This window comes from Gallus gallus, chromosome 2, assembly GCF_016699485.2.
Source record: "Gallus gallus isolate bGalGal1 chromosome 2, bGalGal1.mat.broiler.GRCg7b, whole genome shotgun sequence".
NCBI classification, from domain to species: Eukaryota; Metazoa; Chordata; class Aves; order Galliformes; family Phasianidae; genus Gallus; species Gallus gallus.
The window spans coordinates 8,765,909-8,781,470 of NC_052533.1; the positions used below are offsets into that span (position 1 = coordinate 8,765,909).

Genomic DNA, 15,562 nt, shown 5'->3' on the forward strand with positions numbered 1-15,562 from the left:
TGGTTCCCTGCAGCAGCTGGGGCTGGTCCACTGCCTCCCTCTGCTGACCAGCTGCTTGCTCAAGCTCTGTGGCACATTACTGCCCTGGTGCCCAGTCTGGCCGGTTGCTATCTGCACAGCTACTGGTGGAGACTCTAGGAGTCAACCATTCCTGGTTCTGGGGTCAGCCTCCAGCTTCCCTTCTCCTGAGCAACAACCGAAGCAGCTGGTCCTGCTCTCCTTCCCAGGCTATCTCCCTTCTCATGTGGTCCAGCATATCTTATTCCCCACTCACATGGCATTTGGGCAGATGTGTTCAGCAGCCCAGAGAGAACTTAGAAAAAGCAGTTTTTCCCCAAACTGGTGGCTCCCAGCTTTTCCCTCCTACATTCCTCCCCTAAATATTCCTTTTTTTCTCCCCTGCCTTTGTAGAACTGAGTTTTACCAGCCTCGAGCTGGCTCTGCACTCCTCAGCTCTGCTGGGAGCTGATCTCAAACTGCACCTTTTCTGCTGGATTTTGCAGAGCTCTCTAAGGTCTGGTCCCCATGGGCTGTTGGGATAATCTCAAAAGGGTAATGAGGACTACCGCCAGCAGCCTGAGCCCAACTGGTCTAATTAGCATACACAGCTGAAATTTAGGGACCTGGGATGAAGAAAAAAGAGAGGGAGACATCCACTTAAATCTCTTTGTCAGGCAGTGGCATAGGAAGTTGTAAAGACTTGCAGTGCAGAGGTTGCTTCTGTTTGCCTTGCTTGAGGGGGGGCAGTGTAAGGAAAAGGAGCTGCTGTAAATGCTAGTTGTTTTCATGCCTTTGAAATCTGCTAAGTCAGCTTTCCTAAGAAGTGGGAGTGTAGTACTAGTGGTGCCATTTCCTATGTTTTAAACTATGCAGCTGTAGAGCCTAGGATGGGGAATATCTAACTCTCAGCTTTCTTCAGCCCAAGGTGGAAATGTTCTCCCATTTCCAAGACCAGCAGAGCACCCTGTATCCTACATGAGAGCACCCACCTCTTCTTTTCAAGCCAAGCCATGAAAACAAAGGAGAACCGAGCAGCAGCCAGGTGAGGCATTTATCAGGCATGCAAGAGCGTGTTGCATTTTGCCATGGCTTCCTATTGTGTCTTTATCCAGCAACGCTCACCTTCAACAGCAGAGACACCCCAAAGTGATGCAGCCGTACCAGCAACGGGGAACTCATCCCTGGTGATACCAGGAGAAATCCCAACTCATCTCCAGGACACTGAAGCAGAGTGTAGGAGCCTGTAGTCCTCCACTGGGGTTGCTTTGGGAGAGGCTGACCCAGCTGGACTGCAGTGGTAGGGACTGCAGCAAAGAGCCTGAGCAACATTCAAGGTAAAACAGCATGCTTTTAGATACCAAATGTCCAAACGTGATAGTTGTAAAGGAAGAGTTTTGTCCAGCTGGACCAATGTCTGATATTTGTAAGCCAGTGTTTGTATGTGTTATGTTTATTCACACCATTCTCCAACGTCCCAGTTCCTAGATTGGTGTGAGGATAGCTCCTCGGAAATTAATAACTGTTAGGGCTCTGTGGCTCAGTGAATTGTTTACTTCCTCATATCATTAATACTGTCCTTGTAAGGGGAAGGAACGCTGAAAATAATAAACACTCTTCATTAATATTCTGAAGACTGAGGCAGCAGAGGCAAGACAGGACCGCCAGCTATCGTGGGGCCTCAAACACAGCTTCCAGCTGGTGCTTTGCTCCGTGCTCGTGTCTTTTCTCGTCACCGTAATGAAAAAGTGCTATCAGTAAACAAGCAGAAGTTCGCTCCTCTTCTGGCGTAGCGACTCTTCTGCTGTCTGTCTCTCTCTGTGCACGCACCGCGTGTGCACTGCTGACAAAACACGCCGGGTTTCACAGGTGTGGGTGATGCATCTGCCGGGCAGCCGCCCCCTACGAGCGGAGGGTTCAGTAGGTGGCACTGTTCGCTCTGCGTTCCGGATCAGGCGTGAGTCCCAGCGGGGCTGCAGGGGGCGGGCAGCCGGGAGCGCCCCGCTCCGGGTTAGCGGGCGGGGGGGGTTACCTCTGCGGGCTGGGCCTGGCTGGGAGGAGGGCTAACGTTGGCATTGTGCTTAAAATTCACTCTGTGTCACTTCAGTCTGTTTGTGTGAGTTCCTTTCGTACGCTCAACAGTGTGTTGTGTTGTATTGCTTTTACTTTCTAGCCTGAAAGCTGCTGCCTGCCACTCAATATATTACATCAACCAGTTATTGCTGCCTACCCCAGCGATGGCCGAAGTTCTGCAGTGGAAAAGAGGCGTGTCCCTATGTATTCATCCTTCCAATACTTGATGGGGGCATATAAACAGGAGGGGGAATGGTTGCTTATGAGGGTGAATAGTGATAGGACAAGGGGGGATGGTCTTAAATTGAGACAGCGGAGATTTAGGTTAGATATTAGGAGGAAGTTTTTCACCCAGAGGGTGGTGACGCACTGGAACAGGTTGCCCAAGGAGGCTGTGGATGCCCCATCCCTGGAGGCATTCAGGGCCAGGCTGGATGTGGCTCTGGGCAGCCTGGTCTGCTGGTTGGCGACCCTGCACGTAGCAGGGGGGTTGAAACCCGATAATCAGTGTAGTTCTTTTCAACCCAGGCCATTCTATGATTCTATGATCCCTCCCCTCACAATGTTGAATCTTAATTAATTACCACTTATAAAGTGCTTTGCGATCCCTGGAGGAAACAAACAAACAAATGAAAACACCCCACCAAACAAAAAAGCACAACTGTACGCAAGTGCAAAGTATTGTTAATTGTTATTTTAGCACTTTTAAAGTGCAAAAAGGACCCAGCCCTGAAAACCAGCCACGAAAAATGCTCTAATTCTGAATTCTGCATGAGAAAACTTGAGGTCACAAGGGAATTTGGAAGGTTCCTAATTAGGCAGAATTCACAAGGCAGACAAAAAGCTAAAAGACAAAGGTTAGACAAAAGAGGCGAGAATATATTCCACATGAATCCGAAAGAGAATTAGAGAAATACAGCAGCAGAAGGGTACTTGGTGCAAACTGCAGAGCGGCTGCAGGGAGATGAGGGTGCAACCAGCACTTATTGCACTGGTAAATGCACGGGGTGAGCTCAGCCTTGTGTTTGCTCCAGCAGCCTTGCTTGGGGTGGCACCGAGATCTGCTTGGTTCCTTTTGTTCAGCTGCTATTGCAATGGCAGAGCTGGGGAATTCTTCTGACACTGCAGTACAGTAGGGAGTGGCTGTGTGCTTCTGACTGCCCGTAGAGGGTTTGGATATCGCACTTCCCCCCCCCCTCTTATTTTTGTTGTTATTATTAGCAAGTCTTGGAGTGAAGGAACAAATGGTTTAAAAACATGAAGTGGGAGTCAGCAGGAAGCAACAGACCTGGGGCTGGGTTAACAGGGACGGCTTTATTTCGTAAGCCCAAATGTAAATCTCCTCTTTCCTCCTATCTCCTCCCAGGTAGCACTCAATTCCCTAAGAGTCAGAGTTTCCACTGGTAAAGTTTGCCGGGTGCTGTGGTATTGGGCTTGTGTAGATCCTCGCCTGCAACGTGCTGACTGAGATGCCTGACATGAGTTCCACTGATGCATTTTTCCCTTGCCTTGAGGAAAGGATCCTGCAGCCATACCTGGAGCTGCTATCCCTCACCTCCCTGCACCTTCTCATACAACACAGCCAAACACTCCTCCCTTCCACTGGGTCCTCTCGCAGTGGGGAGGGAACACCACAAGCCAAACCCCTGCTCTGCTGTTCCAGGTCAGGATCTCACAGCCAAATCTCCCCTCTTTCTGCACACTTTCTACTCAATGCAGTACTGAGTTTGGCAGGATGAAGCAGTCCCGATCTATCTCACAATTGTTATTTCCCATTTTATAGGAGATCCTACCTGTACATGTGTAATTTAGCATTCAGAGAATTAGGGTCCCCAGCCCTCTCTCTCCCCCTGGTGCATGTCAGGATCCAGCCCCCAAGGCTGTAGAATCGATTCCTTACAGTTTCTTGCTCCCTGTGACTTAATGAATATTTATGTCTTTATTGCAGCTTGGAATAGCTCAGGTCCCATGAGCACAGCAAGAAGGGGGAATGTTTGATTTGTGAGCCCAAGATAGGGAGCTGCAGCAGCTGAAATTCAGGTGTCATGGGGACTTGTAGAGGGAAGGGGAGACCTGGACATCTCTGTAATTTAGGTAGCAAAGAGGCTTGAAGGAGAGCTGGTCTGCAAGTTAATGCACAAAACAGCAGTTAGGCACCCCAGCACCCTGGTGAATCTAATACCAGGGACTCTGGCACAATATTCATTCCATATCTACCTGTTCATGTTATTCAGAAAGATTCTCACCTCCCCAGAAAATTAAGCACGAAGGGCTTACTTCTACATTCTGCTGTGATTATCGCTCTTCCTAAGTATCACTGAAGTCGGTCAGCAACAGCGCTTCACATCTGCCTTTCTGAGAAAGGGATTTGTTCCTTGCCTACTGGATAGCAGTGTTGTCATCAGACTAATCCAAACGCCCCCAGAAGAACATCTCCTATTTTACAGTTGCTGTAGCATTTCCTCTTTGGACATTTGCTGCATATCTGAAGAAAACAGAGAGCTTCTCCATCCTTCTTTGGCTGATTCCACCTGTGTTCAGGATGCATGAGTCAGTGCTCATTTTGGGGATGTAAAATACTGCAGATAAGTTCAATATCCTTAACAAAATGTCTCAACTTCTTCATGAGAGAGTACAGCATTTACTTGTTGGGGTTGAATCTTTGCAGGTTTTCGATGCTGGGTGTCCTGAAGATGTTCAGATCACAGCAATCAGCATTCACTGAGTGAGCGCCCACTACGTGACAGCCCAGGTGCTCCTTAAACGAGGCTTCACGAGGCAGCTCGGCCTTGTGGCTCTCAGCCTGCTCAAGTGTGTTCTCCTCACTGCAGATACTGTGCTCTCCCTTGCATTCCCCAGGCTCTTGTGACACCTTGGCTCACTGTGATTCCAGCTGAGCCAATGCGAGGAACGCAACAGGGATGAGGCTATATCCCAGGGCAGAGATCTGGGAGCTTGCCCATCTGCTTGTGGCCCTTCACCTTAGGGGTGAACAGATGTCACTCCGCTGTGTGACTCACTTCAATCAGAGCTCCTGTCCAGCCTGGCTACAGCAAGCTAGACCCAAATGCTTTAATTAGAGCATGCTACCATTACACAGACCACAAAGCAAAGGGGAAAGAGGACACCTAAGAAGTTGTACAGGCTGTGGCAGAACATGGGCTGCTTTCCCTCTGTGTTTGAGCCTAATTACTGTACTAAGAGTCTATCTCCGCTGGAGTCTTGGAGCCTTAAGGCTCTGTGCTGAAAGCGGGGTAAGTGCCAGTAGCAAAGCAACAGGGTACTCAGCACCAGGACAACAAAAACATCTTCATGAAGGCAGTGACCCGCACGACTAATTAGCTCTGGTAGCAGCAGGACCCAGCTGTGATGCTGAACACAGATCTGAAGCTTGAAGAGATGCTGGGCAGCCACAGGCAGGTTGCAAGACTGTGCCAGAAGGGAATAGAGGAAAATTCTGCCACGGTGACATGAAACGGCACTCCAAAGGTGTCTTGGGCTCTCATGCCAGCTGGCTGAGTGGTGGCAGAGCTGAGCAATAGAGGCTAATTTCTGGGAAACATAAAGATATCTATGCTGAATATTAGATCGTATGACCCATTATGTCTGTTTGCAGCCTCAACTTCACGACCATACAGAGGCTCCAATCTTCTGCCCTATGACCTCAGTCATCTGATGGAAAGACACTTCATTAGGATGAAATGGAGAGAGTATATTTTAGAAAATTCACTAGCTGGGATGGAGAAACTTCTGTTCTGCATTTTCCCATCTATACTTGAGCACCAAACATGAAGCAGACAACTCAAATGGCAGATATTTTAGCCTTAACTCATTATAACCTTACACTACAGCCTCCATATTCTCTTGAATGCAAGAGGATGAGCATATAACTCTTGCCACATTTCCACAGATCTGGTTCTCTGTTCATCATGTTTCTCTGGGTTTCCACTTCTGTTTTCTACCTGGAGAAATGAGAACCATGAGGAACTTCAGTGCTAAATACTGATGTTTCCCCATGCACTCCATATGCACTGATAGGTTATGAATGAAGATGAGTTTAGTTTAAACTGCTTTGTCACTTTGAAGATGACGTGCCTTTAGACTCACAAGATACGACAATTCAAACCTGGCTTTGCCACTCCACGTACTCCTCCCTGTGTTCTCATGGAAGCTTGTGCAATTGTGTATTAATGTAAAAGACACTTTCCTTCCTTTGATTATTTATGTAATCAGTAGGAAAAGAAACAACATGATGAACTAAACTCTGCAGGTCAGCCTCTGATCACTCTAATTTGAATTCTGGATGAAGAAATAATGTCACAGGCAGCCAATATCCTGAAAGAGAGAAAAATTGCAGGGATGCTGACAGGGGACTGGCAGAGAGTTGTCACAGTAGACTTCTCTGGTTATTTGCTGTCTTTCTCCCCATGTGTTGTCTGGTCTTTTGCTCCTGAATTACTAGCTTAGGCTCCCCTGCCTGCAAGGCAGATGCCTAATTTGTGGATAACAAAAGGAATCATATCCAAAATAGATGCTGATCTGTTCAGACCTGTTAAAGCTGAGAAACTTCTGAGTATGTCCGAAAATACATTAATTGCTGCAGGAACACTGATGCTTGAGGCTGTGATGACCACAGATGCTGAGGTCCCACCAGGTCTCACGAAAGCAGTAAAGGTGCTACTTTTGATGAACTCAAGATTCAAAATGATTTAGTGGTGGTATGGGCTTGTAAGTCTGAGCCCTTGGTGTTTCTGTGTAGCAAACACAGGATCATCTCTGCCTTACCAGCTCCACAGTTTTGTTGGCTCCTTGCTGGAGGTGATGGGCTACGGCTTTGCAGCATTCAGACTGGTGCAGCTCTCAGAAACCAATAGAAACCTCAGGAGCTTCAGTTAGAAACACAAAGTCCTACACATTGGACAGAATCAGTCCTGGCATGGGAAAAGACTGCCTAAGCCACAGCATTCCTGGAGATGCCCTGGAGGAAGATGATGTTGGCTGAATATGTGCCAATGTTGAGCTCTGACAGAGCGTTATTGTAGTGTCCCGGGCTACATTAAGAGAACAGTGGAAGAACTCAGCATTAAGGCTGTGCAACATCCATGATTTGAGGTTTGCAAGTTTGAGCAACACAGATCCCCGAACCTGGTTAGATGGTGAGCAGGGAGATGGAGGCAAAAGACATCCAGAAGTCCCATCCAACCAACAACTCTGTGATTCTGTGATTTGGACAATTCTGGGCATTTCTGTAGCTGTTATCTGTAGCACAAAAGCAGTTCCAGGCTTCTGAAATGACGATGAGTCAGACCAGGAAACTAGAACAAAAACAAATTGGAGAGCAGAAGTTTTACTCTGAAAGTCAGTTCCAAAAGAGTGGATTAACTTTGTCCATACACTGGTATAAGGCAAAGCGCTGTGTGGTAACCAGTACATACAAATGGACCAACTGTGCATCTCCTGTCATGTTACAAAGAGCTAGGGATAATTTCAGAAGGAATCTGCTGGAAGGAGACACTTCATGTTGCAGTGGTGAAAAGCTGCATGTCAGCTGACAGCAGAACAAAGCCTTTTTATGCTCTGAAATGATTCTTATAGAGACCAGGCAGCTGCTCTGTATGGGGAGCCCCATTCAACTCTTGACAGTGGTGGTGCTCTGGATTAAAATCCTAACAAGACAGAAGAAAATACCTTGAGGAAAGGAGTCTACATTAGTTTTACTGTTACTTGGTTTGGGACTGAGCAGTGCTGAAGTCTCAGTCTTGCAGTCATCCAATAGCCCTCAATTTAGTCTGCAGCAAAGAAGTGTGCTGTCAGCACACGCACACATATACACCACCTTCCAGACACTTGCTAGCACAGCTCACCAGTTGCTTCCTATGTGATTAACACATTTCTCAAGAGTGGGCAAAAGTAACATTTCCAGATTTCACTATACAGCAAATCTCTGACTGTATGGGCTGGCTGCTGCAATGAGAGTAAGGAGTGCATTGCCATGTCACCTAATCTTGTGTATCAAACCAAACAGCAGATGGAAACTACGGTAAGCACGCATCAACGTGCATGGATATGAAACCTAAAAGAGAAATAAACTTGTAGATCTCCATGGATCTATTTAAATACAATATTTTATTCCATTCCATGTAGCTTTTTATACAGTTTTTATCACCATAGCAACAGAGGTCCAGCTCTTCAAAGGGTATTTAGGTATCCTTCAGCACCCAAATCTACCAGATAGGTGCTATTGTCATCATTAAAATCTTATTAAGCTGCCACACGCTCCTATGTGTGTCCAAGATGACGGAGTAATTGTGCTGCCCGTAGCTGAGAAGCTGTTAAGAGCTCCAGCTCAATTGAAACAGGGCCTGAAAACAGGTTATTGAAGTGAGAATTTCCCCACTTGAATATCCAGTACCTTGCAAATGTTGTAGGAAGATGGTTAAATGGGATATGGCTCACCCAGTAGACATGCTAAGGACAAGTATGTCCATGTATTTCATAGAATCATAGAATCATTAAGGTTGGAAAAGACCACTAAGATCATCTGGTCCATGTGCCAGTCTGTCCATCCTAGCCCAGTACATCTCGGTTGTTAAAGCACCTGTGTATGACAGACAGGTTAAAAATTTACTCTGATTCATACGAAGCAAAAAAGTACACCTCCTCCTTCCACATCCTACCATAAGTCTACTTCCACTTCTCCCTGTTTGAATGAACAGGCTGAAGCAAAAATATTTCCTCTGCAGAACACCTTTCCCCCAAGGGAAAGGTTCAAATCTTGCCTCAGATGAAGCAAAACCAGGGAGCTGAACTAGGGCTTCCTGCAGCACAAGATTAACAATCATCTGCCGTGGTTTTGTCCTGTTATCTATCTTGCAAAAGGAGATATGTGTGCACGGGAATTCTAAAAATAAACATATTTCTGTGCATATAAATTGTGTACTTCTCTACACGTTCCTATATATGGATAGTGCATGTATATTTCACAGCATTTTACAGATTTTGTATGAACAAAGGTTTCTGTGAACATTTGTTTTTATTTTCCCCTCTCTAAATGCCTCAGTATATATTGCACACGGTAATGTTTATGTTTGGTGTGCAAGGCTGTGTGTGCATGTGCCCTATTCGGTGGGGGAAGGGGATCTCCTTGGCACAATACTTATTAGTATCATCAATCATCGGGAGTGTCATTTCCAAATTCCCTTTCCCCTACCTAATTTGCTAAACCTAATTCTTTATCACTCTACAAAAGCCAGCATGAGAGATGGAAGCGATAATGTGAGGTGGCTTGCTTATCCATGCTCTACTGTACAGAGGCTATGTCAGCCAGGCGACTTCTAGGGAGAAATTCACCACCTTCTTTTTCCTTCCATGTAGTCTGATCTGTATCTGCTCAACCCACAGCGATGGGCAGCCCATTGCATCCCTACTGCACTGTGGCTTTATTTATTTCTGGCTCCTCTGTGTCCTTGTAAGTTGTTGGAGAGTGCCTAAGTAAGGCACCTTGCTCTGCTCTTTGCTGGTGCCTTTTTGGCTTAGATACATTTGCTAATGCATCCAGTTCAGGACACCTCCACAGTGTGCTTCATTAATCTCAACAACCTAAGGCTATATGTATTTTTTCCAGGTCTTGTACTAAATTAACAAAAGACCTTTATCAAAAACTTGCCTTATTGAATTTGCCAGCCTTCTTCAGCTTGTGCAAATAATTGCGTCTTTAAAACTTCCAGGGAGGAAAACAATGAACCATGAGTGGAATCTAAACCACCAACTCTCAACTCCCATCCCCGACATGGACAGGGACAGTATTTCATCCTGCGTTGTGCTGCTACTCCCACCCCACAAGCATCCTTGTCAATGATTTTAACCATTTCTCTGGGTTTATTGACAGGAATGTGCTATACATGGACTCCTAATGGAATTAGAGTATCTGCATCCTGCCCACATGGACTAAAGCATTGGATCGGGGCCTATCATTTACAGGTGTGATTTTCTTTCACCAAAAGGCCTTTAAAATATGCAATTTCCTCTCTCAGTTATCATAGAATCCTAAAATCGTTAAGGCTGGAAAAGACCACCAAGATGTAACCGTCAGCCCACCCCCACCATGCCCACTGACCACGTCCCTCAGTGCCACATCTCTACGGAACACCTCCAGGGATGGTGACTGTACCACCTCCATGGGCAGCTGTGCCACTGCAGCACCACTCCTTCTGAGAAGAAATTTTGTCCTAATGTCATAAGAAGAACATAGGAATATATGTATATGTATATATATGTATACAGTAATAAGGCAAGTCAACAGTCCTAGCAAGAAAATGACCATCCAAATCTCATACACCATAAGGACAAAAAGGCTTGTGTGTTGCAAGATGGGGAATGTATGTCCAATGTGTGGAGTTTTTAACACCAACACAAAGAATCACTGAAGCCTGACTCTTCTGTTTGATCAGGAATGAGTAAGACTCAGAACACAAAGATGTCACCAATTAGCAGCATCTCAGCTAGAAGTGTGAATATTTTTAGAAAAATGGAAAGAATGGGAGGTTTATTTTTAAACAAAGAGGAGCTTTTAATCAGATGGAGAAACACATATTATGGGGGATGCTTTGCAAAAATCCGTCGGGAGCTTGGTTGCCTAGTTCCAGCAGGAATGGTATCTAACACTTTTTGCTTCTTTTTTCACTTTGGACATTTTTAATTCCCCCAGTGACGATGCAGTCCTGTGAGGCAGACCACGTGGGACTCCCTGTTAAGACACAGTCAAGAGATGACATCAGTCTTTGTAGGATCATAGGAAATAGCATCACAGGTGAAGGCACAAAGTACTGAAGTTTCAGAAGAAAAAACAACACAGAATCTTTGTATCAATCCAGTAAAAAAAAGCAACCCAAAAAACAACCTCACCACTTTGGGAAGGATCTCCTCAAAAGGTAAAAAGTCACATCAGTACTACAGGCCAGCAGCAGTCAGGATTTATCAGAAAATTGGAAGAGAACATTTCTGACACAGAAGTTGAGATAACAAGAAATGTACAGAGAAGGGTCTGCTTTGATAACTGGATTCACGGTGGTGCACTTTACCCACCCCACACGTCCCCCTGAGGCAGGCAGGCAGATGTGCAGGAAATCTGTGTTACTTAAACAGCCCATGTGCAGCAATGAGAATTCAGTCAGCTGTTTGCTCAGAGGCCCTGAGACCCCAAAGGCTGCTTTTCCCCCTTTGCAGAGGGGGTACCTGTCTGCTCAGCTTCCTGACTGAAAGTTGTGCTGTAGCCGCAGCTATAGATAAAGGCTTGAATAATTGTATTTGTCTGCTACACTGACACAATATTCCTTCATCTATTCTTGGTTGGCTTTGGGGCACCTCTGTAGCATTTATTCTCCAAGAAAAATTAAAAAAAAATAATTAAAGACTAGAAAATCTCAGTGTCCCCATCAAACATAAGGGAGAACATGTACTTGCTACAACTTAAACCTTCGTGGTAAATTGTGCTCTGATCCAGTCATTTCATGCCCAAAGGGACCATGCTAATGCCACCGTCCTATGCTGATGGCCAACTCAAGAGCTACTTAACTTTGTTTAGACCTTAACAACCAGACACAAAAATGGGTGAAGCTCTTCCCTGCAATGGCTGTGTTTCCCCTCCATAAAAGCAAGCAGAAGTTGGGCAGGTCTCAGGCTTTTTCTTTTTTCTTCAGTCTGTAGAGTTTTAATGAAGTCACCAAATTATTGCGGGGATAAATCTTCCTCACATACTTTGAAACTGAAAAATATTATACTTCATGGCAAAGATTTTTTCTGACAGCTAAGTACTTCATGATTCACATTTTGCTTTCATCAATCACAGTAAAAGTCAGGTAAGTCAAGTTAATGCTGTGCCTGGTAAATTTTTTCCACAAGGCTGTAAGGCTAACCGTTTCTACTACTGTACCTACATGACTGCCACGGCCAACTACAATTGGATGGTCTATACTAAGAAAAGTCATATTAATTTTGCATATCCATCCTGTTGTGCACTGGGGTGCGATTCAAGCTGGCATGGTTATGAAGGCAGTAGGCACAAGACCCCTGCTGTTCAAAAGTCTGCAGAACAGTTCTGGCCCAGGACCCAGCTGTGCACTGTGTCACAACACCAGTAATGTTCACCTTGGGGTAAGGCTTAGTGGAACTCATTGGTTTTAATTTGCAGCTCTGAGAAGTGTAGCCATCTATGTTTTATAGATTTTTCTTTTCCTATGAGGGATCTCATCAACTTTGATGTCTGTAACTATTGATTCTCTTTATTAAGGGATTGGTAAAGCAGATTAACCACAATAGCATGTTAATTAAGACCATGTTTCAGCTTTCCAAAATTACTCTCTTTCTGCAGAAAGCTGATGAGTTGACTGGCATCAGAGACTGTCCAAACCAAGGAGTCAGATGGAAAGGACCACGAGGGAAATTGGGCTGCATACCCAAGAGAAGGCTTTGAAACAATGCAATCCCATTTTCACAACGTCCAGCATGGAGATGTGATGTCCAAATCTCCAGTACCACTGTGCTTGCACAGGCAGAGCCTTGCCAGCTTTTCAGTCAGGCTGAGGCTGAATTTGCCACAAGAGCAAGTCCTAGGATGTGCATTCAAGACGAGGAACAGGACCTTGTCCCACAGAGAACTTTTCCACCAAGCAAGCCCAGGGTGTCAGACTAGGAGCCTGTTTCTGTTTTCTGCATTACATTCAGCTCAATCAATCATTCAATGGCTTCCATCCTTATTTTTCCTCTGTCCTTTCCAGTCAGACTTTGTTCTCTTCAGACTGGTGGTGGGTTTGTGCCTGGTACAGAGGGTGCTCACCTGAGCCAGGGACATGATGGTTGCTGTCATGCTAATCATAATTTTCCTCAGAAAGGAAATAGCAAATGCCTTTGTGTCTTGTTCTCCTGCCCTTGTGCTCCCAGACCCCTGCTCTGAGGACAGGACACTTCCCCTCTGCCTCCTTTTGCTCTGATTTGCCTTGCCTTCCCCAAGCCCTACTGCTAACTGCACTCTCACTGATTATTTTCTTTTCAGAGGCTGTAAACTTCAGTTCCTGCTCAGCTTGCATTAGTGTCAGAGAAGTATCTCTTGGCTGTTTACAGAAGAGAAAATGGAAAGATGAGCATTATTTCATGTGAAATATGGTAGAGAGCCTATGCTGAGTTTCTCTGTGAGGCCTGAGGCTCCAGCTACCTGAAGAAGCTGGTGAAAGCATCCGTCATCTGGTGATTCATCTCCCCCTGCCATGGCTCTGGCCCTGCTCTGCGTGGGTGTCTCACAGCTCTCATCAACTCTGGTTTTGATGCAGACCAGGAGCTGCTGGGCTGTTCGCCCAAGTTTATCTTGTATGAAAGAGTTTGCTTGCTTTTCAATTGTCTGGTGTTCTCCTGAAGATGTAAATTAAAAAAAATAAAAAAAAAAATAAAAAAAACAGGTTTTCTTGTAGATTGCTTTTCAGCTGTTTCTACTAGGAGTGAGAAAATGGGGATTGGTGCTCAAGGGATGTCTCTGGTGCGAGGTCATACCAGTCCAATCCCTTCTTGGAAAGAGATAGCACTGCATGGTGCCTAAAGTCACTTTCTCCAGCAGGCAAAACCCTGTATTCATCTCTCTGCTGTCCTCATTACCCATGAGGAGGGCATCCAGCACCAGCAGACTCTTGTGCCTCATAGCATGACGTGAACTTGAATGTGGGTTGGGTTTTCTGGAAGAAATATTTCAAACATAGCTCCTCAGGGCTATGTAGGCACTTCTATTGAGTTAATTCCATTTAAACTTGGGTGTTGAAAAACTGAGGAGAGTGAGCCAAGCAGCTTAGGAATATTGTTTAAAAATACATCTTTCCAGGGCAAAAGGAAATATGCAAAATGTGGATATCTTTTAGAAGAAGTCTCTATTTTATTATTACTTCATTTTCCCATTTTCATTCTTTTCTGGACGGGAGGGGGATGTTTTGTTCAGAAGTCATTTTAGCAGGTTCTATCTAGTTTGCTGAACTGAATTCCTTCCCCCCAACCCTAAAAGGTTTTCTTTTCAATAACAGCTGTTATTTCTTTCCAAGTGCTGAGGAGAGGAGTCCAATAAACCCCTTCTTGGGTCGCTTCCAGAAATAAAAAAGCATTTCGGCTGTCATTCAGGTCTGGCTTTTCATTAATTCTATTTCAATGATGTGTTTTATATGACCACGCGTCTGCAAAGAATCTCAGTGGGATAGAGCAGCTTAATCGATTGGCAATCCTGGTCACCCAGAAAGGGTGTTAATTGGCCTCGGTACTTGAAGCATGTGACACTGCCTGACCTAATCATCAGAGCTGGAGGAGTCAATAAATTAGAGCAGAAATGCAGATGGATAAAATAAGGACACAGTTCTATACAACATACTGTGAATATTCTTCTTGAAACCAATAGCAGTATACGGAAAAGTCAAGTCAAGCATTTGCTGGATAAGTCTTGGGGGAGCTAAGAGCAAGAATAATTTTGTGTTGTCATATCTTCACCTTTAAGTCTTCCAGTACGCATGTTTGATTTGTCTTAGCAATTTGTCTCCTAACGGGATCTATGAAAATGATCCATTCTCCCACTCTAATGACTTTTGGAGAGGGACAGCAGGAGGGGCAGGCACAGCTCTGTCCTCACTGCACTCATGGCAGGTCCAAAGTCCCCAGGATATTCCTGGGGAAGACACAGTAATAAAAAGCCTTGGTTTTGCATGTGTACAAGCCCTGTTCGGTCTGTGGTCCTCCCATCAGCTGGCTACAAGTGTGAGTAGATCAGTGGTGCATTCAATACTCAGTGCTGGCACATTCTGTTGGGACGTGTCAGATGACACAGGCTTCTCAGATGGTGAGACAGGAAACGAAGGGACATACACCAGTCTCAGGCATGGAACAATTAGGACTGAAGCTCCAGGGATAAGAATCCTTAAATTACATCTACCATGCTGTTTTAAACATTCATCTGGGCCCTGAATTACCTTCCAGTTTCTGTCTTTAAGGCTAATAGTGAGCAAAGTATTGTGACTATTCATGCAGCCATAAATATAGCAGCTCCTCATGGCTGGAATGGTTTTGTAATAAAACATTTTGGGACATAGTAAGTGGTACTTTTTCTCCACCCAGAACTTTATGGCATTATACTACAGTCTTCCATCTACAGAATCTGAACAGATTGTTCAAGTGAACAGAATCTGGCCGGAGAAATGGAAACAGAAATGGAGAGTTTCTCATGCAGACCAGTACCTGTGTGGTCAGAGTTTAAGACTCACTACGAGACAAACAGTTCTCAGTGAAGGGTCCTTTGAACGAGAGCATCCTGAAGAGTAAATTTCCAGATTTTTTCCCCATTGATTTATAACCAAACATTGTATTGTTCAGTAGAAGTCTGTCAGTTTTACAGCAAATTCTCAAACCACTTGGAAACTGGGAATCATTTATATATACATATCTGTTAATTGCTATTAAAATTAGCTCCAGAAAT

At 45.0% G+C, this 15,562-nt stretch overlaps 1 long non-coding RNA gene across 2 annotated transcripts; it reads left to right on the plus strand.

Moving 5' to 3' along the window:
• The first annotated feature begins 685 nt into the window (after positions 1–685).
• On the plus strand, positions 686–13,512 carry LOC101747822. Of its 2 annotated transcripts, XR_006937704.1 has the most exons (6): positions 686–713; positions 920–1,042; positions 1,132–1,334; positions 9,959–10,050; positions 10,778–11,000; positions 12,440–13,512. It is a non-coding gene; the product is annotated as an uncharacterized LOC101747822 (long non-coding RNA). The 2 variants fall into 2 exon arrangements; XR_006937705.1 differs by having other exon boundaries at positions 686–1,042; positions 10,778–13,512.
• Positions 13,513–15,562: the final 2,050 nt, after the last annotated feature.